At 41.5% G+C, this 26,155-nt stretch overlaps 1 protein-coding gene and 1 long non-coding RNA gene across 3 annotated transcripts in view; both read right to left on the reverse strand.

Annotated features, from left to right (window-relative positions):
• LOC138159331 (uncharacterized) overlaps positions 1-26,155 on the reverse strand; it is a 407,894-nt gene that overhangs the window by 245,937 nt on the left and 135,802 nt on the right. The window lies entirely within an intron of this gene.
• ZNF469 (zinc finger protein 469) overlaps positions 1-26,155 on the reverse strand; it is a 745,539-nt gene that overhangs the window by 233,568 nt on the left and 485,816 nt on the right. Inside the window, exon 6 of one of the 2 annotated variants that reach the window (XR_011167866.1) lies at positions 20,698-22,938. The exons of the other annotated variant lie outside the window; for it this stretch is intronic. The gene's annotated coding sequence lies outside the window, so the exon portion shown is untranslated. Of the gene's footprint in view, positions 1-20,697; positions 22,939-26,155 lie in introns of those variants that run through there. 2 annotated transcript variants of the gene reach the window in all.

A 26,155-nucleotide genomic window follows, 5' to 3' on the forward strand; every position in this document is an offset into this window, starting at 1 on the left:
ACTTACCGCCTTTGTCCGCCCTCCCTCAGCTCTGACACCTCTTCAGGCTGATTTGAGGAGGAGACTCCATCTGGGAATTTGATGATACATGTACTAAATAAAGAGGAGGAAGTAAGGAAGGGTCATAGAACATGGGAACTTGAAACCATGCTCTATGAGGATTGATCCAAAAGCTGGGGGTTGTTTGGTTTAGAGAAAGGAAGGCTTGGGGATGGAGGGGGAAAACAATGTCTGCTTTCGAATATCTGAAGGCCTACCACATGGAAAAGGGATTAGACTGATGCTGGCTGGCCCCAGACAACAGATCTACCCCTGAACTTTCTGCAGGCAGGTTTGAGCTTAATCTAAGGACTCTTCCTAAGAGGTTACTTTCCAAGGTAGTAAGCTCCCTGTCACTGACAGTCTTCAAGCTGAGACTAAAGGACCACTTGGCAGGGATGTTGCAGAGCAAAATAATACTTCAAGAATGGATAAGCCTAGAGGATGCCTAAGGGTGCTCGAAGATTCTCTAATTCTCTAAGTCAGGGTGACCTCAATAAATGGCGTAAGAGGGTCCATGTGGTATGATTTGTAAGGAAAATCATTCCTGCCCCCAAATTTCTGTCCTATCAAAGGTGGAAATTGAATGTCTTTCTTACTCTATTCTTCCTTTTTTTATTTTTGGAGGGGAGAAGGCAAGGCAATTGGGGTTAAGTGACTTGCCCTAGGTCACACAGCTAGTAAGGTGTCAAGTGTCGGAGGTTTGATTTGAATTCAGGACCTCCTGGCTCCAGGGTCGGTGCTCTATTCACTGCACCACCTAGCTGCCAGTTTCTTACCCTATTCTTGATTCTCCCTAAATCTTGTCCTTTAGATCCTGTCATTCATTCCTTCGGGTCTGGATCACAGAATTTCAAGAGCCTAGAATCTCAGAGTTGGGAGGGACCTTGGCATACTTCTAGTTGGACTAGAAGGGTCTAGAGGAGTTTAGAAGAGTCTAGTCCAACTCAACACCCAAGATATCCCCTATAACACACTTCACAGATGCAAGGACCTACCCCCCTCTCCAGGTGCCCCTCCCACTTCTGGACTATTTGGGAGGAAGTTTTTCCCGACATCAAGTCTCATTTTGCCTTTATTCTCCCCTCCCCCGTCACTCCTGTTTATACCCTCTGGTGCCAAGGAAAACAAGTCTTATCTCTTTGTCATACGACAGTCCTTCAAATACTTAAAACCCAGCTCTCACGTTCCCTTGGAATCTTTTCTTCTCCAGGCTGAAAAAACCCAGTTCCTTGGACTAACAAAAGCTAGCATCTATAAGTTACTTGAAGGTTGGCAATTGACTTTTACATACATTATCTCACTTAATCTACATCTGTCTGCATTGATTGCTCTTCCCTGGCCACGGTCCAGTTTTTCAATCTTAAATTGTTGTGCCCAGAAGCAAACCCAACACTCCCGATGAGGTCTGATGAGGGCAGAGTACAGTGGGACCATCGCTTCCCCACTTCCCAGAAGCTATGTCCTCCCTAAGGCTTTTTTTTTTTGGTCTTAGAACAGAAGAATCATAAATGAATGTTAGGTCTGGCAGGACCCTTAGAGATCCTAGTTCTTAACCTTGTGTGTGTGTGATAGAACTTTTTAGCTTTGTGGAGAAGCCCATGGGTCCAATGTTTTTAAATGCATAAAGCATGTAAGATGACAAAGGAAATCAATTATAGGGAAATAGAGTTATCAAAATGTGTTTTTTTTTTTAAGTTCATAGCTCCCAGGTTAAGAACTCCTATTCTAGTCCAACCCCTCCATTGTACAGATAAAGAAATTAAGGTAGGAGCTCCTTCTTCCTGATGGGAGGGAACACCATGAACTACACATTAAATGATACCTCAGACAATTAGCTGTGTGACCTTAGAAAACTTACTTAACTGCTCTCCTCAATTTCCTTATCTATTAAATGGGGCTAATATAGCATCTACTTCACAAGGCTGTTTTGAGGCACAAAAGAGATAATATGTAAAGGGCATGGCAAGCCTTAGGGCACCATAGAAATGCTTAGCTGTTATTATTACAAACACATTGAAAAGTCTGACTTCAGACTCCCATAAAAACTCATTTAAAAAGGAATACTTTAATTTGGATGCATAGAGGATATCCAACTTCCTTCAGGTCCACTGGCTGACCCCTTCAAGGCCCTAGGATAGCACATTTATTGTCATGGCTTCTATACAAATTTTTTTTAGTTCATGGGTCCTGTGGGCTCCAAACATGGTAGCCAGGAAGTAAACGAATAGAAGATTGGCAGGAAAGCAAAGGATTAAATTAATATAGTTCCAGTAAACCATTAACCTTGTAGAATCTTTGAGTGGGAAAGGGCCTCAGAAAGCATCTGGCTTTTCCCTTTTTACAGAGGAGGAAACTGAGGCCTGGATGAGATGACTTCCTCAAAGTCTCACAACTACTCAATTGCCAAACCAAGATTCCAGTGCCATGTTCTTCCCTGTACATCATGTAGCCTTCCATGGCTCCATGATGATTTCAGGATGGAAGTGTCACTTTCTGATTTAATCGTGGGAAGAGGGTAATAAGGGTGGGCAGTAGGAGGGAGGGTAGGTGCATTAGGTTCTTGCCTTTTAGGGACTTGAAATTCAATGACAGATCTCTCCTTTGTCTCCTCTATCAAACTAAAGATAAAAATATTGTTTTAAGTCTTCTGAGTTGGCACAGGAACCTGGGTGACACATAGGTAAAGTTCCTAGAGTCAGGAAGACTAATCTTTGTGAGTTCAAATCTGGTCTCAGATATTTATTAACTGTGTGGCCCTGGGCCAGTCACTTAACCCCTGTTTGCCTCAGTTTCCTCATCTATAAAATGAGTTGGAGAAGGAAATGGCAAACCCCTCCAGTCTCTCTGCCAGAAAAACCCCAAATAAGGTCATGAAGAGTCAGACACAACTGAAAAATGACTGAATAACAAAATCACAAAGTTGACAACCTTTTACTCTGGTGTTCCTGTGCCGGCAACCCCTGTTCCCCTGGCATGGCCCTCCCCTGGCTGTCTTTCCTAGGTGGTGGGGAAAAGTCAGTGGGCCCTGGGGCACATGCCATGCAATATCATTGGCTGCCAACTCCCAGCCATAAACTTTGTTCCATATTAATTCCATTACACTGTACTTAGGTCCCCTGCCTGTTAAAAAAGAAAAAAAAGGAATTCCAACAAAGTTGTTTCCATACTTTTCAGAACTGTAAGCAAGATCAGTGAGTTATGGTTTAAGGAGTAAATGCTTTGAGATCAGTGATGACAAAAACCCTTGAATCCCAGTAGCTAAAACTGCACACACACACACACACACATATGTATGAATGTATACATACACATGTACTCATATATATCTATGTGTACATCAATAGAACATATCTATAGAGCATATCTATGTGTATATATGTATATATATATATTATTTGAAAAGATTTTCAAAGCCCTTTCATACATATTATTTCATTTGACTTTCACATCAACCCCCTAAACTAAGCACCAAAGGCATCATTCCCTCCATTTTACAGAAGAAAAAAACCAAGGTTAAAAGAGGCTTAAATGATTCATCCAGGGCCACATAGCTAGCAAGTATTGGAGATGTGATTTGAACCTAAGATCTTGCCGTAAAATCTGAGCTCAGAGAAGGGAGTGACTCTCCCACATTAGTAGGAGTTAGCAGAAGTGGGTTTTGAACTCAGGACCTCTGACTGGCTCATAATCCCCTCCTCCAGGCCTGTTAGAGTTCTATAGATCAACAGTATCTAGTGCTACTTTTTTTTCCATGGCCATCCCCGGGTTGGCCTTTTGGAAGCTTGTGGCTTCCACAATCCTGATGGAGCTTGATTCACCAGGAAGAGGACTTGGGAGCAAGGAGACCTCTCTAGCAGGGAGGAGGAGCTCTCAGTCTCCAGAGTAGTCTCAGTGGACTCTCAAGGAACTCTTGCACAATAGCCCAGCAATGGGCCCTGTGTGAATGAATCAACCATATGGATTGGATTGGCCCCAGAGATAAAGACAGAAAAACAGAGGGGGAGAGGATTTGGCAACACATTTTGCTGACATTTGAAAAATATGATAAATAACAATTGTTCTCCCCCTCCCCCCTTTGATAGCACCCTCCCCTCTGGGAACAGAGGCAGCCTAACGCCCCATTCTAGCATGCCACGCCTGGAATTGTGCTGAGAGCCAGCAATACCAAAATACTTGGATTAAAAAGTCTATTTGTATCGGGGCAGTATCTCATCCTGGGAAGTGCTTGATTCGGAGTCAGGAAGACCTGAATTCCAATCTCAATTCAGACATTTGCTAGCCATGTGACCTTGGGCAAGTTGCTTATAATTTTTCCTCAGTCTCAGTTTCCTCATCTGTAAAATGGGTTTCTCACAGGTTGTTGTGGGGATCAAATGAAAAGTGCTTTGCAAACATTAATGTTTTATGTAAATGTGAGCCATGACTGTTATATCATGGGGCTGGGCAGAGGTATCAAATATGCATGGAACCCACAACCAGATTAAAATGTAATTGGGAAACATTTAACAGAATAAATACAATAAAATCTAAATAACTGTTCTATTAAAGTAACAAATAATATTGAAACACATATAGACCACAGATATTTTAAAGAGACTAGATAGATAGAATTCTAGCTTGCTGCTTCCTCAAGGTATGCCTGGGGTCTGCTGTTATCGTGCTGGAGGGCACCGAGTGATAGAATATTGGGTTTGGAGTCAGGAAGATTCCTCCTCCTGAGTTCAAATCTGGCCTCACATACTTACTAGCTGTGTGACCCTGGACAAATCATTCTACTCTGTTTGCCTCAGTTTCCTCATTTGCAAAATGAACTGGAGAAGGAAATGGCAAACCACTCCATTATGCTTCCCAAGAAAACCCCAAATGGGGCCACAAAGAATTGGACATGACTGAACCACATGACCGTTACATCTAGAAGAAGTCTGATCCCCTTTTAATATGATAGACATTCAAATACCATATTGATACCACATCCCCTTAAGTCTCTGCTTCTCCAGGCTAAACATTCTTGGCTTTTAATGTCTTTGGATCTCCTTTCCTTTCCCTCCCTGATAAATAATAAATGTCTACCAACCCTACAATTAGGAGGACCTGAGTTCAAATCTGGCCTCAGACACTTACTGTGTGACCCTTGGCAAGTCACTTAACTCCGATTCCCTCAAAAAAAAAAAAAGTGTTGTTTTAAGTTAACATGCAGCTGCAGGTATCCTTATATAGGGTTCATTTGAGTTTGTCACCACTGGTGCTGGGGAGTGTCTACAGTGGGTTAGACAGAATGAGAGAATCACAGAATTTTATTGATAGAAGGGATCTCAGAGGGCATTTTAGTCGGACTTGTTCCTGAACAGGAATCTCTTAGACAATGCCCCTCTCCTCCTGTCATTCAGCCTTTGCTTGGAGACCTCCAACAATGGGTTGGACTCTACCTCCAGGCAGTCCATTCTAATTTTAGACGGCTCTAATTTTCAGGAGATTTTGATTCATATAGAACTAGACTTCCAAGCAAAACTGGGGCATTTTTTTTTTTTGTGCTGCTGAGAACTGGAAAGGAGACGTGACTTCTAATTAGCAGAGAGAATGCTGAGTACAACACTGCATGTCTGCCTTGCGGGTCTTACTCAGTTGGTGCCGGAGTTTCTGGGGAGATGGACACATATGGTTCAGAGATTCCTTGGGAGAGACTCGTGGGGAGGAAGCAGCAGCCGTGCAGTGGAATCCGGCTCCTTAATGCATCCCTGATTTCTAGCTTGCCCCCCTAGAGACTGTTAGAATAGATTTCCTTCAGAGAGATGCAGCCCCCCTTCCTCCCTTTCTTCCTCTCTTTCCCTTCCTCCTCCCTACCCCCCTCCCTCCCTCTCTCTGTCTCTCTCTCTCTTTCCATCTCTCCCTCTCTCTCTTTCTCTCTCTGTCTCTGTCTCTATCCCTCCCTCCCCCCTCTCTTTCTCTGTCTCTCTTCTCTCTGTCTCCCTCTCTGTCTCTCTCTCTGTCTTTCTGTCTCTCTCAGTTTGAGCTGAGATACCATCACACTCCCAGCTGATGAGCTCATTCACTCGTGTGTACCTTCTAGTATATTCTAATCTGTGGAATGTGTCCAATTTCTATTTGCTGCTTTCTTTGGATAAATGGGTTTATTCTTTATCCACTATTTATGATAGTCTTTTGTATAATCTGATTTTGGTGGAAAGGAGCTAAATTGATGAATGTAGGCTAAATACTTATTTAAGGACTCCCCTTAATAGCAAGCAGGGGAGGGGAGGAGGGGAAAGAGGGAGAGAAAGAATTTGGAACTCAAAATCTGAAAATGAATGGTAAAAGTTGTTTTTACATGGACTAAGTGAAAAAAAAATATTAGATTAAAAAAAAGAAGAGTGAGTAGGGAAACAGTTTTTTTTTTCTGAACCCTGAACTACATCCCTAGACTACCTATATTTGAGGGTGACATGCTCCTGTCAGAAACTGGAGAAAAGAGTGCCCACCCTCAAGATACTCCTGGGGTCTGCTGTTAGCATGCTGGTACAAGCCCTGCCTTTGGCTCTCATGTCCTCAGATCTGGACCAGGACTCAGATCATATCTATCCACAAGATTCACAAAACCTGGCTATACATTTCGACGGCTCATGATCCAGTGACACCAGCCTCTTTGCTGTTCTTCACACAAGACACTCTGTCTCCAGACTCTGTGTATTTTCATTGGCTGTTCCTCATGCTTGGAATACTCCTGATTTCTCTGATTCCCTTCAAGTCCCAGATAAAATCCCATCTTTTGCAAGAAACTTTTCCTGATCCCCCTCAATGCTAGCCTCCACCCTCCATTGTTTATCCCCAATTATCCTCTAAGACTCATTGTTTGTACAGTCGTCTTCACGTTTATTTTTGTTGTTGTTGTTCAGATGTGTCTGACTCTTTGTGACCCCATGTACCACAGCATGCCGGGCTCTTCTATCCTTCACTGTCTCTTGGAGTCTGTTCATTGTTTCCATGATATTATCCATCCATCTCATCCTCTGCTGTCCTCCTTTCCTTTTCCCTTCAATCTTTCCCAACATCTGGGTCTTTTTCAAGGGGTCTTATCATTTTCACATTGTCTCCCCCAATCAGACTGTGAGCTCCTTGATAGCCTTTCTCTATAACCCCAGTGGATATTTGATAAATGTTTATTAACTGACTTATATGGAGTAACCTCTCTGCAACTTTTTCCTTTTGCATCTAGAAGTCTCATCCCCTTTTTATATGATAGACATTCAAATACTAGACTGATACCACATCTCCTTAAGTCTCTGCTTCTCCAGGATAAACATTTTTGGCTTTTTCACTCTGTTAATGGCACAGTGAGAAGAGTCAGAGGACATGGGTTCAAATCTCACCTCTGATGATGTTGATGTTCAAATCTCACCTTTGCAACTTTGAGTAATTTATTTTGCTTCCCCGGGACTCAGTTTCCTCATCTGTAAAATGAAAGGGTTAAACTACATGGCCTTTGAGGCTTTTTCTAGATCTAGACTGATTGTTACCTGGACTATCCTCTACTCTCTACACTATCATGGTTGCCTTCTTAACAAATATTAATTTATCAGTTTTGTTCCTAAAATATCTCAAGGTTGCTTATGGTCTAAGACCACAATTCTGACTGTGATCCCCAAGATACTAATGTTATTCCTATTTCATGTTGGTTTTTATGTTGATATTTGCCCAAGGAGATGTATACACATACATATATACATACTTACACACGTGTGTGTGTGTGTGTGTGTGTGTGTTTGTGTGTGGACTGGGGAAGGAGTCAAGAGGACAGAATAATTCTTAAATACTGTCTTACAAGTAAGACAATTGCAGCTCCAAGATGGGAATTATTCAGAGAATCAATGGAGAAGCTGACATAGTTTTGGTCAGGTCAAAAACACAAATCAGCTGGTTCCAAGTAACAATAATTAATAACAATAATAATCATAATGGCTAAGATTAATATAGTGCTTCACACTAAACAAACATTTAAGCACCATATTAATGTTAAGCATTATGATTATTACTATATCAATAATTGATAGATGATCTCTTTTGATCCTTACAACAAGGTTGCAAGTTAGGCACAGTTATTATCCCCATTTTACAGATGAGGAAATGGAGGCTTAGAGAGATAAGTGACTTGCCCAGGGTTACAACAGGGACAGCTAGGTGGTACAGTGATAGAACCCTGGGTCTGGAGTCAGGAACATCTGAATTGAAGTCCAACCTCAGAAACTTACTAGCTGTGTGACCCTGGGAAAGTCACTTCACCCTGTTTGCCTCAGTTTCCTTATCTGTAAAATGAGCTCAAGGAGGGAATGGTAAACTTCTCCAGTATCTTTGCCCCCAAAACCCCAAATGGGGTCATGGAGAGTCAGACACAGTTGAAAAGACTGAACAACCACAACAACAACCAGGTTCACATAGCTAATAAGTGTCTGAGGGGGGTGGCTAGGTGGCACAGTGAATAGAGCACTGGCCCTGGAGTCAGGAGGACCTGAGTTCAAATCCAGTCTCAGACACTTAACACAAAAACTAGCCATGTGACCTTGGGCAAGAGACAACCCCAATTGCCCTACCTTCCCCCTCCAAAAAGCAAATAAATAAATTAAATTAAATTAAAATAATAAGTGTCTGAGGCAGGATTTGAGTCTTCCTCACTTCAAGTCCAACACTCCATCCATTATATCACCTAGCTGCCTTAATTGTAGATCCACTAGGAATAGCTAGTTTATCTGGGACCCCAAAATACTAGGCTTATAGGGAAAAATTAAGCCCCTGCTGTTTGCAGAGCATCGAGTTAGGCACTGAGTGAGGTATGAGGTTTGAATAAGGCACAAGCCTTGTCTTCAAGTGACTGACATTTGAGTAAGGGGGAGAGACACAAGCACATGTTGACTTTAGTACATGATATCACAGGTAGGTGCATTCAAGAGTGATAAAGCAAAATTAGATGTGTAGTGTGTGTGTGTGTGTGTGTGTGTGTGGGGAAAGTCCTTACCTAGCAGGGGGATATGGTGATGCTGATTCTTTCTGCTAAGGCTTCTGGTCATCCCTGAGAATGCTGGGCTATTTTTTTCTTTTCTGGAGCCAAACTGGTCCCTGGCTCTGTCCCTGGGCACCTCTGAGCTCCTGTCCCACTCAGCTGAGCTCACATGGCCTTAGATTGTGACCTTTACCTCAGTTCTCATCCTTCCTGACTTCCCTGCAGCCTTTAACACCCCCATGCACTCCTCCTCTCTGGGTTTTTGTGACTCTGCCTTCCCCTGGTTCTGTACTTATGTCTGCGCTCTCCTCCAAAGTCTCCTTTGCTGGTTCTTCTTCCAGATCATCCCCACTAACTGTGTGTGTCCTCCATGGCCCTATCCTGGGCCCTTTCTGTTCTCACACTATAATCCAATTTGGTTTGGTGATCTCATTAGCTCTTGGGGGCTCAATGATCATCTCCACGCAGGTGATTCCCAGATAACAGATGGAGCCCTAACCTTTCTCCTGACCTCTAGTCTTGCATCATAAACAGCCCTTTCAGACATCTAGAACCCGACAATCTTAATTTCAATATGTCCATAGCACAACTCATTATCTTTCCCCTAAATCTTCCCCTCTTCCCAACTTCCCTATTACTGTTGAGGGCACCACCATCCTCCTGGGTCCCCAGGCTCAGAACCTAAGTGCCATCCGCAGCTCTTCCCTTGCACTCAGGCCTGGTGTCATTTCTACATATAAAATATCTCTCCTATATGTTCCCTTCTCTCCATGTATACAACTATCACCCCAGTATATCTTCTCCTCACCTCATGTGAGGCTGTTTTAACAGCCTTTGAATTGATCTTTCTGCCTCAAATTTCTTCCTGTTCTAATCCAGTCTCCACCAGCTGCCAGGGGGATTTTTTACAAAGTATAGATCTGACCATCCCTACCCATCCAACTCCAGGATTCCATGTGGCCAGGTCCTCTGACCCTGGTTTTTGGTCTGTGATCACATCCCCATATCACCTTTGCCTTAGAGAAATCTAGCTGGCATCGTAGAAAGAGCTTTGGGTCTAGAATCAGGAAGACCTGAGTTCAAATTCAACTTCAGACACTTACCTGATGTATGAACCTGGGTAAGTCACTTACCCTTAGTCTACCTCAGTTTCCTCCTTCCTCTGGAAATGGATCAACAAAGAAGACTCTGGAATCTCCCTATGAGATCCCAGGATTTAAAGCTGAAGGGAACGTTAGACATTAACTAGTTGTTCTCCCTCTTTTTGAACATGTAGAAACCTAGACCCAGAAAATATCACAGAGATATTCAGTAACAAAGGCAGGATTGTAATCCAGGTCATCTGCTTCCAAGATTCAGTGAGGCCCATAAAAACAGGGGAGAATTGCTTTGGCTTAGTATAGCCTAAATTGATTCTGCACAAAGGCAAGGACTGACGATTTCTCAAGGTCCCTGCCAGTGTTGTGATCCTCTGACTTTGGGGACAAGTTAGCTGAACTGGCTCCCATCTATCACAAATCACGTAAGTGAAGAATGGCTGTGGTCCTCGCCTATAATCTCAGTGTAACTGAAGACACAGAGCGTGTGGAGATAAGCAGGGTTGGAACCACATGAGCAAAAGCCAAATTCCATTCCCTGTGGGTCCTTCTGCTCTGGGTGTCCTAGGCTCATTTCACCATTTGACTCATCTCCAAGCCTTTTTTCCCCCTTTTTTCCTATTAAGCTTATTGGAATCTACTGCCTATCAAACTTTGGAACACTCCTAAGCCTTTAATGGTGAAAGAGGTGGTTTTAGGGCAAAAGGAAGAACCGCTTTCTGAACAATTAGCTAAAAACAAATTCAAGGGGATTGTGTAAAGAAAGGTAAGAAGGGTCCTGAATGTTATTAACATGGAAGACAATAACATAAATATCCTTCCCTTTATAAAGCCCTTTAGATATATTATATCATTCCTTCTTCAGAACAGCCCTATTAGATAGGTGAGGAATGACTACTCTCAGTTCCAGTGACCTCTTCTTTCTCTGCCTCTGCTCCATAATATTCCCAGTGCCTGGAAATACTCTCTTACACTTCTTAGCCTGTTGACATCCAACTCATCCTTTTGGACTTGGTTTCATGAATCTTTCCTCAGTTCCCCAGGGCAGTAACAACCTTCTTCCTCTGACCTCACATGGCACTTCATGTTTGAACTCTCTAGTATACATACTGAAAGTGTGGTGCATAGAAAGCTAACCTTGGAGTCAGCTGTTTCATATCCCACTTCTGACCCGTATGGGATGTGTGACCCTGGCCAAGTCCCTTCACCCCTCAATGACCCAGCCAAGTCTCTAATACTAAGTTTTAGGGAAGTTGATGATTGGCATTGAGGGAGGGAATTTTCTCCCAGGAAGTTTCCTATATCAATGAAATAACAGATCCAGATCAAAATAGCTCTTAGTTAATAGGTTTAGTGCTTAGCACATAGTAGGTGCTTAATAAATGTTTACTGATTGATTATTGATTGACTGAATATTTAAAAACAATTTGTGTGCCATACATGTGGTATTTTATCCTCTAATCAGACTACTTTTAGGCTTCCTCGTGTCTTATTTAAGCCTTGTTTAGTGCAATACAGTGGATAGAATTCTGGACTTGGAAACAATATGTTTAAGTCAGTTTATCTGCTTTGGATATTTCCTTAGCTATGTGACCCTGGATAAGTCACTCGTCCTCAGTGAACCTTAGTTTCCTCATCTATAAAACAGGGATAAGAACACCTGTAGAACTTAGTTCATAGAAGGTATTTTGAGGGTCAAATAAAAAATTGTCTGTCCACTATATAAAGGTCAGCTATAATAATGATTTCCCAGAGAGTCTAGTATAGGTCTCCACACACAGTACAAACTTCGTAAGCATTTGTTGAATAAATGAATCAAGTTTTCTGACACTAATCTAGTTCTCTTTTTACTACAGGATGCTTGCCAATCTTTCGAGTCTGACATAAAGGAGGTCAGTCTCGGCCTCCCACAAGCCATCCGTCAATGCCCTTATTGGGAGACAGAATCCTGGCCTAGAGCGAGCAGGGGCCTGACCCAGGAGGACATATCCAAAGTTATTATGTTCTTATTGTGTTGAGTGCTCACCCAGAAATTCAGCATGGTCAGCAGAATTCACTACAGCTCTGCACTGTGTCAGGCATCCTGGCAAGAGGCCCCCTCACTCTCTTGCCAGCCCCATCCACCAATTCCCAGAGGGGAGTAGGCTAGCCAAGGCTTTCTTTTGCCGCTCCAGGGTGCAATGTCCACCAGGTTCCAGCCACATGCTAGCCATGGGATGCCTGATGCGTGAGAGCCAACATGTGACCACCATTGGGCCGGACCATGACACTCTGAAATGTTCCCTGGCAGGCTTCGAGCTTGGCCCTCAGGCAGCTGAAGCTGAAATAGAGAAAAGGGCTGAGGCCGTTGATGAGTTTGGTGAATGGCCAAGGGCTCCACCAACAATAGGTCGGTGTGATCCGGCAGGAGCAGAGAAGGCTTCTTCAAGGCTGTCAGAGTGATGAAGGCTGAGACAAAGTGGGAACAGACTTGGAAAAGGCTTGTGCTGTGTACATGTGGCTTCTCTGGGAGAGAGAAGAAGAACAGAGCCACAGTGGAGAGGGACCTGGTATTCTGTGGGAAATCTTTGGGATCACCCAAGTCATTTTCCCATTTGCTCTGTGTGCTGTTTAAGCTTAGGCGATGAAGAAACTGCCAAAAACTGCACCTGGGGCCAGCTGGGTGTGGAATTACCTTTGTTCAAAGATCTGCGAACTCTGAGTCCTGAAAAGCAACAACTGACCTATTGCCTGGGCTCCATAAAATCACAGTTTCACATGCAAAGCCTCTACCCAATATATAACTGATTGCCTCATGGATGTTAGCACTGAGAGGGACCTTAGCGACTACTGAGTCCAGCTTGTGGTATGATTGGATTGGGAGTCACAAGCTCTGGGTTGAGATCTTGCTGTTGAGATTTGTGTGACATTGTCTAAGTCACTCAACTTTACTGAGTCCAGCTTTTTTGTCCGCAAGTTGAGTGGGTTAGATTGGATGACCTTTGGATTGACCCTTAGGTTTATGATGCTATATAATGATTCCCCATTTTACAGATGAGGAAACTAAAGCCCAGATGGGGAGAGTGATGTCCAGGCCCACTGACTTCTGACTGTTTCCCAGCTGCTGCTGTTCTCTGAAATTTAACATCTTGGAGAGATTTCCATTCGGGTTCCTGACAACTCTGTGAGAAATATGCATGCAGAAGAAAAATACTAATTCCTGAAAAGCAGGCTCTGACAGGGCCTGATGGCTCAGCCTGTGGGCAAGCACCCACCCACATGTGGCCCAAGGATTTGCTCCCCAAATTCACATCACAGTTGCATCCTGTGGACTAAAAAGAGCCATCGAGGCACCAAACTGTGTTTCATAAATAATTCCTCTGAACAGTACTCAGGAACCAGCATGCATCTTTGACCTTAGTCAGGGGATGTAACTGACATCAAAAGATACAATCGACTCCTTCTGGACGGGCAGGGAAGCTGTGGAGCCCAGCATGGGAGGCCAGGACCTTTCTGATGCTGTGTCCTTTTGATTTAAGCTTTGTTGACACCAACACCCCAGAGGGGACAACATGAAAGGGAAGAAGCTAGTTGTCACTGGGTATCAAGGTTACTAGGTACAGATTCTGTAATAAGCTGCCTGGGAAGATTCCAAGTTGGAGAAGTGAAATCTCACTGCATTTCCTTGCTGGCATCGAGGTAGTAAAGCAAATAAGGAGAGAGAACTGTCTGGATTTCTCAGACCCTGTATTGGGGCCCTGTATCTGAGCAGATAAGGAAGGAATCTATCAATAAATCCCTTTGTTTATAAAGCACATAAACAAATAATAAGGATATCATTATTGATAATATACTGATCTGCAACCTTATTCATGGGGATATTCCTCCAGTGGTGCAGATAACAGCCTGTAATCATACTATAGTTTGGGTGTGGAATTAGCCCACCCACTCAGAAAGTGTATGCCAAGTACCACCATCCCCCAGTCCTACCCAGGCTCACTCTCTCTTTCCCTGACCTGGGGCTGGCCTATCCACTCTACTTGTAAACACTTCGGATAGGTCAGAGTGGTCCCCCATGGAAGTGGCCATAACCAGTGGCAGAAGTGTAATCTGACCCCTCACACCCCCCTGCAGATACCAGGGATACTCCTAGGATGCTGAGAGATTGGTTGCTTCTCATCTACATGAAACCAATCAGTCATAGCATCACTGATGCTTAAACTTGAAACATTTACTGAACAAAAAAAGCAAGAATTATAATAATAATATAATATAATACAATTATAATATTAATTATAGCATTACTCAGTAGAAAATAAGAGGGATAATGATTACATTTGCTAAATAGACAACACAAACAGAAGTAAGAAAAATTTATTTATCTACCCATAAATCTGTATCAAACTCTCCTACCAAGGAACACAGTATTTGTGGGAGAGAGTGGACATACACAGAAAACTAGCAGGAAGGCATATAAGCAGGAAGACCCATGGACCTGGGGCAACTCATTGCTCTGGACAACTGGCTTTAACATCCTGAGTCTCTTTAGAGAACAACCTGCATTTGTTGTCAAAGTCAGCTCCCCTGCCATCTGCCTTCCTTATGGTTTCTAATAATAGTTCCTAACTATTCTCAATAGTTTCCCTGGTAGACAAAACCATTTCTCTTCTACTCTTAGACCACTGAACCAATGTTTTTAGCACACAGCCACCATTGGCAGGGTGCTGAGAAAGTGTTACACTCTTTCAGTGACAATCAGTTTTTTTTTTAAGTTGAAAAACTGGCATGGTCTCTCGAATCTGCTCTGGTATTCTGAGGAGTTTCTTATTCTGCAGCTGTTTCCCATAAGTAACCCTTCAAAAAGCAGGGAATTCTGTTTTATTCAATCAGCTCTCAGCAGAGTCAAACTTCTTCTCATAGTACAGCAGATGAATGCCTTTCCCCTTCTGTTTCCTCTTTTAAACCAGAGACGGAAGGAAAGGGTAATAAAGGTAGCCTCTGTGAAGTTTCCTGTACCTCAGGTTGTAGATGGTACTAAAGGCAGTAAGCTCAGACAGCTTTCTGCACAGCTGCAGAATTCACCTCACTTCTAATTAGATTCCAACAGTTACAGAGCCTGCTGAGTTATGGTCAATTCTCTCAGCTGACTAAGCCTTTCCCCAGCCAATTAGCTCTCAGCAAAGCATTGCCTCTCTTCCAATCAGCACAGTCCCCAAGAAGACAGCTGCAAAGCCTTCCTGTCGGTTTCTTTACTCTGTCTTCTGTTTTTTGTTGTATTTTTTTTGGGGGGGGGACTGGCCAATTGAGGCCCAGTTCTTTGAGCATACTTCAGTATTATGCCTGCTATATAGTCATGTAGAGCCTTAGGGAGACTGTTTCTGGAAATGTGTATAAATGATGTATAACGGAAAGACTCTGTTCTCTGCCTGAGAGAATGTGTGGGTATTCTATGACTCTCCATTTACTATGTGTCAAAGAAAAGGTTTTTTTAGATCAGCTATAGAGAGGGGACGGAGTGTGTATACAAAAGGCATGAACTGGTCAGATTGTTCTCTTTCTTTGTGGTGACCAAAGAAAGGACTATTGTAAACATCTGGAGGTAGGGAGAGAGAGAGAGAGACAGAGAGAGAGAGAGAGAGAGAGAGAGAGAGAGAGAGAGAGAGAGAGACAGAGACAGAGACAGACAGAGACAGAGAGAGAGAGACAGAGAGATTGGTACCAGTGGCCTCCCTCCCCTTTCTCTCACCTTCAAAGACCGACATGAAGCTATGAGGTCCTGGTGAATCTGTATTTCTGCCTGGTTATGTTTAATTCATTCCTACTCATAAAGAAGAGCAAGCGATGGAAAAGAGTGGACTATGACCTTGAGAGTTTCTAAAGGTTGGAGGAGGTACCAGAGGTTCAGAAGCTGGAGTCTATCCCAGAGTCTATGAGCAGTTGAGCCCAGTGGGGTCCAGCTAAGCAGTGGATTGACCTGGCAGCAGGGATGCCATGTCTGGGATTCAGTTTCACAGGCAAGAATGAGATGCAATGTTGGGGCCATTGGCAGGGGGAGGGAGGTAAAGTCAGGGAATGTTAAGCAGTAGGTTATGGAGAGGACTCAGTGCACCTTGAGGTAGCTGCGAAGGCCTTGTAGGAATTGTAAAATGATTGCTTATTTGGTTCTGGTGATATGATTGATTCATTTAGCAACCCTTCCTCTGCCATGTCGCTGAAAAATTGATGGAATGGCATAGGGTTGAAGGTTCACCCTACTGAACACTATTTTGATGATCAATTTGATACAGAAGACAGTGGATCAAAGGGTGCTCTTGTGTGGTCTGGAAGTAATATTTATTTATTTTATTATGCTTTTAATTTATATGTATATATATATTTATATTTAATTATATCACATTTATATTATACTTTAAGGATGATAAAGTGCTTTATATGCATTCTCTCAATTGATCCTCACCTCACAAGAACCCAATGAGGCTGTTCTATTATTACTCCCATTTTACAGATGAAGAAATTGAGGCTTAGAGATGTTAAATAATTTATCCAGGCCCATACACCCAGGAAGAGTTGAAACTGGGATTTGAACCAAGGACTTCTTGACTCCAAGTCCATAATTACATTTATTACAGAGGCATCAAATTGGGGCCCACTGGAGCAAGCTGTTCACAAAATGAATACAGTCTGAACAAGATTAAATGTAAACGAGAAATGTTTAACAATACAAATACAATTCAACACAGATAATGTTATTTTGCTGTTGTCTAAGTCACTAAGTGACCCTCAGGGATCTGTTTCTTTTTGAGTTTAACACTATTGCCCATAATGTGATGGGCAGCTATGTGGCACAGGGGATAGAGGACTATCCTGGAGTCAGGAAGATATGAGTTCAAATCTGACCTCAGACACTGTGTGAACCTGGGCAAGTCACTTAACACTGTTTACCTCAGAATCCTCATCTATAAAATCAGCTGGAGAAGGAAATGGCAAACCACTCCAGTCTTTCTGCCAAGAAAACCTCAAATGGGGTCATGAAGAGTTGGACATGACTGCAAAAGTGATTGAACAACAATACTATACCATGATGTCACTTGAATAACACCAGAAGGCAAGATATACTGGAACAAAACAGATGTGTCCTTGCTCTGCATACTAGAAATGCTTTGGAGTAGGTCATACTGACTATACTAAGTATATGGTCAGGTGACAAATGCTTATTAAATAGATAAAGGATCATATTATGCACAATTCTGTATCACAGCAAAAGCAGAAACAAATCATACCAACTATGAGTAGGGACTTCATCCTGTGTGTGCTTTTTCAGTGATATGCTCATCTCCAAGTTATACAATATATACCTGATCAGTGCAAGGCAATCATAAAAATAAATTTATTGGGGTGGCCAGGTAGCACAGCGAGTAAGAGCACCAGCCCCAGAGTCGGGATGACCTGGGATCAAATCCGGGCTCAGACACTTAACACCCACCCAGAAACACCTGGCCATGTAACCGTGAACAAGTTACTTAACCCCAATTGCTTAGGGGTGGCCAGGTGGCTCAGCGAGTAAGAGCACCAGCCCCAGTGTCGGGATGATCTGGGATCGAATCCGGGCTCTGATACTTAGCACCACACCCAGAAATAACTGGCCGTGTAACCTTGAGCAAGTTACTTAACCCCAATTGCTTTAAAAAAAAAAAGAAAGAAATTTATTCCTAAATTCAGATTGGATGAAGTATAAGCAGAAACTGAGGAGGCTATATATGATTGTGATGGAACACTACTGTGCTTTAAGAAATGATGAACTGGTGGAAAGATGGAAAGACTCATTATATGAAATAATGGAGAGCTAAATGAACAGGACCAATTACACACTGCACACAGTAACACCAACATTGTTCTAAGAACAACTTTGAATGACTAAGTCATTTGGAGTATTAGAAGTACTCAAATGGGTTCCTGCATACAAAAGTATATCACAAATTCTTGATACCCATGATCAGCAGTAACAACTGAAGTCAAAGGATTGAAATGATATGAGTCAAATCAGTACAAAGGACAAAAATAAACGATTTGACATTTACCAAATATTCTATTATAAAGACTTGGAAAAGTAAATAAATTAGAGAAGAAAGAGAACATCTAAAGAAAGGGGATGTCAGAAATTTCTGGTTATCTAGAAAGTTGAAAGAGAGCTGACACAATTAAGCACAAGTTGTATCGAAAAGGAAAGAGGAATGTTGTCTGCTATTGACATAATGAATGATAGAGTGGTCACTTTCAGTGAACTGACTAAAACTAGTTTCTTGGCAAAACTGGAAAACATGGTCCAAATAAGATCCATAACTACTGGCTCAGACACTTCATGGTAGCAGACAGATTACTAGATAAGCACTTTACCAGCTTCCTTTTTGAAGTAATCCTGATTTTATATTTCTTTATAGATGACATCATATATTTTTTATTACCAAAAGATGAGAATACCAGTGACTCCTCTAAATATAGGCCAATTACGTGTTTATGTTTTTCCTACCAAGCATTCACAGCTTGTATCACTCAAAAAAGATTATAAACATTTACAAGAAGTAATAATATACTAGCTGAGGAGCATAAAGGGCAAGCTAAAAATGGCATCTCATCATCTATATGATGATTATTATACAAGCCACCCAAAAGTACTGTAACATTTATGGTGCCTTTATTGGTTATTGATTATCAAAGCCTTTGATTCAGTTCCACACTCATGGCTTAGTCACATACTCCAAAGATACAAAATAGATGCAGGATAATGAGAAAGTGAAAGTATTTGATATCCACACAGGAAACTATTTTCTAGTAATAATATGCCACTGATATAATAATGACAAAAACAATTAGTATAAAATATATGGCACTTTCCAGGGAGACAGTCTAAACCTGCTATAGTTTTGACTAGACCTACATCCATTATCATGACTTCTAAGTTATAAAACCTAGTATTACTTTCAAGTCAAAGAGGAAATCATACCAGACATTTTATTAATCACTTAATGTACTCGGATAACATGAAATTATATTTCTTTACTGAAAAATATACTAAGCAGCTATTTCATCTGGAGGAAATTTTTTCCAACAATATTAAATATCTTTTGGACTTGATGGGTGTAGAATTCTTAATATTTGCCAAGGAAAAATAGAGATGGAATTCTTTGAGCTTGAATCCAGAGGCCAGCTTGAACCAGTGGATGAAGGCAATACTTACAAATACCTTGTTCTTCTCTAGTCAAGACATATTGAACATTAGACTATCACGGAGAAAGCTTAGGCTATGTATGTTAAGACAATACCTGGCATCCTGAAGTCAAAGCTTAGTGGGAGGAACAAATTTAAAGCAATTCACAACTATATATATTTTTGGCAGGTAAAATGCACAATAATATACAAGGAAGATGTCTTTAAGGACCTATACATTGTTAAGAAAAAATAAGACCCATCACTCCAAGGCAGTTGTGTTATAGAAAGATGAAGAATTCCTTATCCAAAAGGAAGAGAATTGATCAATGTTTTTTGAACACATGATAACCTGTTGGGACAAATAGATCTCATTTTACAAAGCTGAAGTAATGTTTGACAATTGTTAAACACCACTAAACTCATTAAATGTAATGGTAATTGGAGATGATTTGACCCCTAGTCTACAGGAGTTGAACTTATATCCTATATACACATATGTATGTCTGAATACACACATATTCAGTCACAAATGGAATAATTTTACTCACATGTACAATTTTCTGCACAACTTTAAATAAAAGGGGATAATAATAGTTACATTTATATGATACTTTGAGGTTTGGAAAATACTTTTCATATGTCAATTCATTTGATTTGAGGAGGTACTATTATTATCACCATTTTACAGATGAGGAAAATGAAACAGGCAGATGTTAAGTGACTTGCCCAGGGTCACACAGCTAGTAAATGTCTAAGACAGTATTTGAACTCAGGTCTTCCTGATTTCAAGTCCAGTTCTCTGTCAAGTCTTTTCCCAAGACTGATTTTCTTTGAATCCAATAAAAAAATGAGAACAAGAAAACAGAGGTGACAATAATAACAAGAAATGCCATTTGTATAGCATTTTAAAATTTTACAAAATGCTTTCCCTACTACAGTCCTCAGAAATAAATAGCCTATTATTACCCCCATTTTACAGAAGAGACAACAAAGGCTCACACAACTAGCAAGCACTTACAAATAGGACCAATTCTCTCCTGGCTAGCACTCTAATTTAGGGGAGACAACATAAGAGAGATGTTTGCCCCTTTGTTACTTTGTATTTGCCAACTATAACTATTTAGGGAAAAGTTGCCCTACACCTCAATGTTACAAAGAAGGTCTTGAACGCAGTGGGGCTGCCTCTGCTAAGGAAAAAAGGATGACCCAGTGACTCACAGATCATTGTCTGATTGCTTGGGTCTGTGACTCATCAATACACATCTGCCTCAGCTGCCATTTGTGTAAGCAGTAACTGCTACACTCAACATCACTGTGCATTACCCACCATTACCATCTGAGGAAAAAAATCATATCATAGCCTCCCTTCACCATCTCGGTCCCAAGTGGAAAGGAAGAGGAGGACCGTCACCAGTGCTTCTCCCCACAATACCTGCACCCAGTTATAGCCCAGGACTAGAAGGAGTCACCTGAACCACCCAACTTTCATCGCTACCATTACCATCAACCCTTCTCATTCCTCTCAAGGACTGCGATGGGAAACAGGGGACAGACGGGGCAGGAACAGAAGTTTCAAGTGACTATCTTACTGGAGAATGGAATAGGATTAGTGATCTCTTTTTCCAGATGACTTTCAAAACTGTCATTACTATTAATTCCTAGAACCCTGGGGGAGAGATGTAGCTGCTCTTGCTCTGGAAAAAATGAGTTCAGAGACTAGGTACCCAAAGAACAAGTTAGAATGTGACAGATACATAGAAGAAGTCAAAGAGAGAGTCATGAGAGATTGGAAGTGGGAGGGCTAACTTCCAACTATGAAGATCAAAAAAGGCCTGTTAAAATGTGACATCCAGAACTGACCACAATACTGTACATGGGGTCTGACCAATGGAAGATATGACAGAACATCCCTTTCTTTGGATACTTGACTTGTAACGATGTAGTCAAAAGTTGATTTAATTATTGGGTGGCTATGTCACATTGTTGGGTCTTGTCAAAAAACTTAAAGTCAAGTAAAACGCTAAGGAATTTCATAAGAATTCCAGATTGACTTCATTCTGTACAGTTGGTCTTTTGAACTTTGTTCAAGACTTTCCATCAATCTGTTTGTCACTGTGTTCATTTTTGTCATTCTAGCTTGTGGACATCTTTTTGGATCTTAATTTTGCCACCCCCAATATTAGCTAACCGTGTCATCTACAATCTGTCCCTTCACTCAAGTTTCTGACTAAAATGTTGAAAAGGATAAGGCAAAAGACAGTCTTGTAGCAATACTCTTTGGGTACAGTTTTTTAACCTGGATAGCGTTATTTCCATGCATTCCACTCCTCTATGGTTTCACTCACCATGCCCTGAGTTTTCAAACCAAAGTCTGGTAAATGTTTAACATCTAGTTCTCTGAAAAAAAATTGTATGTAGGACAGACTTTATTTTAATCTGCATTATTTATTAACATTTTCTCCATCACTTTCTTAAGTTTAGACAATCAACAAAACAATAAATCAAGCCCTGATTTGTAGTTTGCTGATTTCTAAGCTATAAATGATACCATGAAAATTTAACAAATCACCTCTTATGAGCAGATCCAGTTTTCACAAACAGGTTAATTGGGTTCCCACTGGCTCCAGTATGAAAATGCCCCTCATTGGTTATGCCCCTCAACCCAAAGTATTGTTTCCCTCTATAAGAATAAAAGCTCATAGAAGGCAGAGACTGTCTCTGCTTTTGTATTTTTAGACCCTGTGCTTGGCACACTGTTGTTGTTCTTTCTAGTCATGGCTGAATCTCCATGACCTCTTTTTGGGTTTTCTTGGCAAAGATCCTGTAGTAGTTTGCCATTTCCTCTTCTAGGTCATTTTACAGATGAGGAAACTGAGGTAGACAAGGTAATCTGACTTGCCCAGCATCACACATCTATTAAGTGTCTGGGGACAGATTTGAACTCAGGCAGATGAGTCTTCCTGACTCCATGCTTGGCTCTCTATCTATTATGGCACCACCTAGGTGCCCCCTGGCACATAGTAAGTGCTTAATGTTTTTTACTTCATTCAATCTAGTGGTCTTATCATCTATCCCTCATTCTCCCACATTCACGTGTCCTCACAAGTACCTTAACTTAATCAAATCCTCTGCTGAATTCCACCTATAAGAGCACCATAGCATTCCCTTGATGCATTGCTCTAGTAACCCCATCAGAAAAGGAAGTGGGCTTGGTTTGGCATGATTTGTTTTGGGTGAATCCATCAGAAATCATTAGTTCCTTTTTCAAGGGCTCACAGACCATCTGTTTAATCATTTGCTCTAGAATTTTACTGTTGATTAAAATCAGGTTCTCTGGATTATAATTTCTGGAAATTACCTTTTCACCCTTTTTGGGAATTGAGAAAACATTTGCCTGCCTCCTGTCTTTGGGCCCTTCTCAGATTCCCTGGGATTCCTTGAAGAGCACTAATGTGATCACATCTGCCAGGTCTCTTTCAGGAGGCTGGAATGTCGTTCAGCTGAGCCTGGAAACTTGAGCTTATTTGAAGCAGTTAGGTGTACTCCATTTCCTCATCAATCTTGGATATTAATTCCTGATTAATCATGTTTATTCTACTCCTTCCAGTTCGAGTGTCATCCTCTCTGAGAGAGAAAACAGAAGGAAAATTGATGTTGGGTCAGTCTGGCTGCTTTTTCTGTCTACATTGGGATGAATCTGCAGGACTCTTATTAGAGCTTCCTTCTCCCAAATATCTTACCCATTCTCTATCACAGTGCTGAAGGTTTCATTACTTAAAGATTCATTCCTATAACTTCTCTGCTTTTCAAGACATTAAAAAAAATCAAAATCAAGTATCATTGGGGTAGGGAGGGACACTTTGTACCTATGGGGAAGCGAATGAGTGTTATTATTATTAATAATAATTGCTAACACTCAAAGTGCTTTTTATATTATCTCATATATATTATTTCATTTTATCCTCATGAAACCTGGGAGATGGCTGATAGTATTATCCCTATTTAACAGATGAGGGAATTTAGGGCTTCCTAAAAGGAAAGAGCAGCAGGAATAGGACCCAGGGTAGGTGCCAGGGGGAGTCAATAAGGGAGTCATTGAAAAGGAGATGGAGAAAAACTTCTCCCACTTCCCAATTTTGCTAGCTCATGCAGGGAAAAGTGCTTACTTCACTACTAATACAGCTTTTAGAGCAAAAATAACCTCACCCCTCACTGCTTTTGTGGCCTGATCATGGCATTGGAGAACTTTAGAAGGAACTGAGTGGCATTGCGGATAGAGAACTAGCTATGGAGCCAAAAAGATTTGGGTATGAGTTCCAATTCAGACACATGCTGACCACATGATTCTGGGCAAGTCAACCTTTAAAGGGCTTTAGGCAATTTTCTAACATAACCGCCAGATAAGGCACCAATGTGCATTCATTGGGAGAGTTTCCCCTGCTAGGAATTACCTCTACTAATGAAATTAGAGATCCAGACCCTATATTAAAAGGAACCATAAAGATCATCTGACCCAACCTTCTTATTTTACAGATGAAGAAACTTATGTCCGTTGAGGAGAAATGACTTGCTTGTGGTTATATAGGTAGTAAAAAGCAGATCTGTGTCCTGGATATGGGTCCTGGACACCTAATCTTTGTATGAACCAAAGAACCGTTTCAGAACTTGGGCTATTTCTGGTCTTCAGGATGCGGACACAAGACTCCATTTCCGAGCTGTGTTTGCCTCTTCATTGGGTTGTTTTTCTAGGGCTGCTCTTGGCTGTTTGCTCCAGGGGAGTCTCAGAGGGTTGGGCTCCACATGCCAACATGTTATCACTGGGGAGCTTGTGAGTGCCGGCTCCTGGCACCCAGTGCTGGTTTATGAGAGAGAGTATTAAAACAGATGTTTGGGTTTTTCCTCAGCCACACATGTCTAGAATTACATGGATTCTGCAAGCAGATAGCAGAGGGGAATAAAAGGGAAGTCTGAAATTGGACTGAGCTTCTGGACCAGGTCCTGCCCCCACTTTGAAAGCCGGCAGCCTTGAGAAATGGCTAGAGCCAAGCCTGGCAGGGAAGCTGCTGCCCAGTGATGCTGGGGCCTTTGAAAATGATTACATAGATCAGATTTACAGGTGCCTTTTTTTTAAGTGTGGAAAATATTTGTGATTTGGTAATTGAAACAGAGCCGAGTTTATATTATCAGCCACTAATGTGGGGAAAATGAAATCCAATCGTCTCGGGAATTCACTATGGAGAGTTTTGCTAAGTGTAGTCTCTCCAAATACTCCTGGCTAACCCTTATACCACGGGGCAGATGTTGGATCCCAGTTACTGGTTATTATTCTGTAGTGGTAAACTGAGGCAAGGGATGGTGAATGACCCAAGTTCCAGTAGTGAGGAAGGTTCCTCAGTACTTTTAAAACATAGTTAGGGAGGGGAAATGGAGAAGATGAAGTAGGATGCCATCTTTATATGATACTTAATAGCATATAGTACTTAATAAATACTTATTTGACAAAAAAGACATAGGGTGGTTTCCCTATGATTCCAATTGAAGAAAATAAATGAAAAGGGAGGGTTTGTGAGGGATGTTGGTTGAGAAAAAAAAAGAAGAGGAAAGGTCTTATCTTCTTGTATAACCATTTTAGGATAAAGTCAGAAACCAGAAATCTGCTCAAAGAAAACTGAGCAGATTTACTAAAGTAAATAATATACATTATATAATACTTATATTTTGTACTAAAAGACATAGAATTAAATAACATTATATAAAAGAATAATAATGACAACAATCATAATAGTGATAGCTAGTGTTTATATGGTGCTTTGAAATTTTCAAAGTGCTTCAACATATCATTTCATCTGATCCTAAAATGACCACACAAGCAGATTTTATTGTTCACTCATTTCAGTTGTGTCTGACTCTGTGACCCCATTTGACGTTTTCTTGGCAGAAGTACTGCAATGGTTTGCAATTTCCTTCTCCAGTTCCTTTTACATATAAGGAGACTGAGGCAGACAGCAGTTTAAGAGATTTACCCAAGGTCATACAACTCGGGGAGTGTCTGAGGCTGGATTTGAACTCAGGTTTTCCTGACTCCAGACCTGGAGCTCCATCCACTGTGCCACCTAGCTTCTCCTTTTTTGTTTTTTTTTTCCAGTCAAAATCCCTCACAAACCCTCCCTCATTTTCTTTTCTTAAATTGGAATAATAGGCAAATCATTCTATTTCTTTTTTTTGTTGATCAATTAACAAGTATTTTTCAGTACCGGCTTGGGGTACAAGTACAGAGTGAAGAGATCTCTACATTTGAGAAACTTAGATTCTAGCAAAGGAGACCAGTACACACAAAGCATATGAGGTGAATTGAGACAAGGTCGTTCAATCCATGGTAGTTTGGGATGCACTTGAAATCCCATCTGAACCACTCCTTTTATTTTCCCTCCAACTGAAATCACACATAAGCCATCCTGCTGCTTTTCCTCACTCAGTCAACTTGGTACAGCAAGTAGAGCTCTGAGCTTTGCTTCAAGAGCAGGATGCGAATCCTGCATGGAACGCCCAATAGCTAGGTAACTAGGTAAGTTGATTAGTGTCTTTGAGCCTTAGGTAACCCTCTAAGCCTTCCATGCTAAGTTTACGAAAGGTTGTGCTCTGTGTTAATCAGTGCAGGGAATTCCCCAGCCTAAAGAAATCATCTAGTAAGACTATAGCTGGGGTGGCCAGGTAGCACAGTGAGTAAGAGCACTGGCTCCAGTGTTTGAGATAGACCTGGAGATCGAATCCCGGGCTCAGACACTTAGCACCCCCCCAGAAATAATAACTGGCCGTGTAACCTTGAGCAAGTTACTTAACC

Source organism: Petaurus breviceps, unplaced genomic scaffold (assembly GCF_028583685.1).
Source record: "Petaurus breviceps papuanus isolate PSGF00001 unplaced genomic scaffold, PetGlider_PUasm1.0 176, whole genome shotgun sequence".
Taxonomy (NCBI): Eukaryota; Metazoa; Chordata; class Mammalia; order Diprotodontia; family Petauridae; genus Petaurus; species Petaurus breviceps.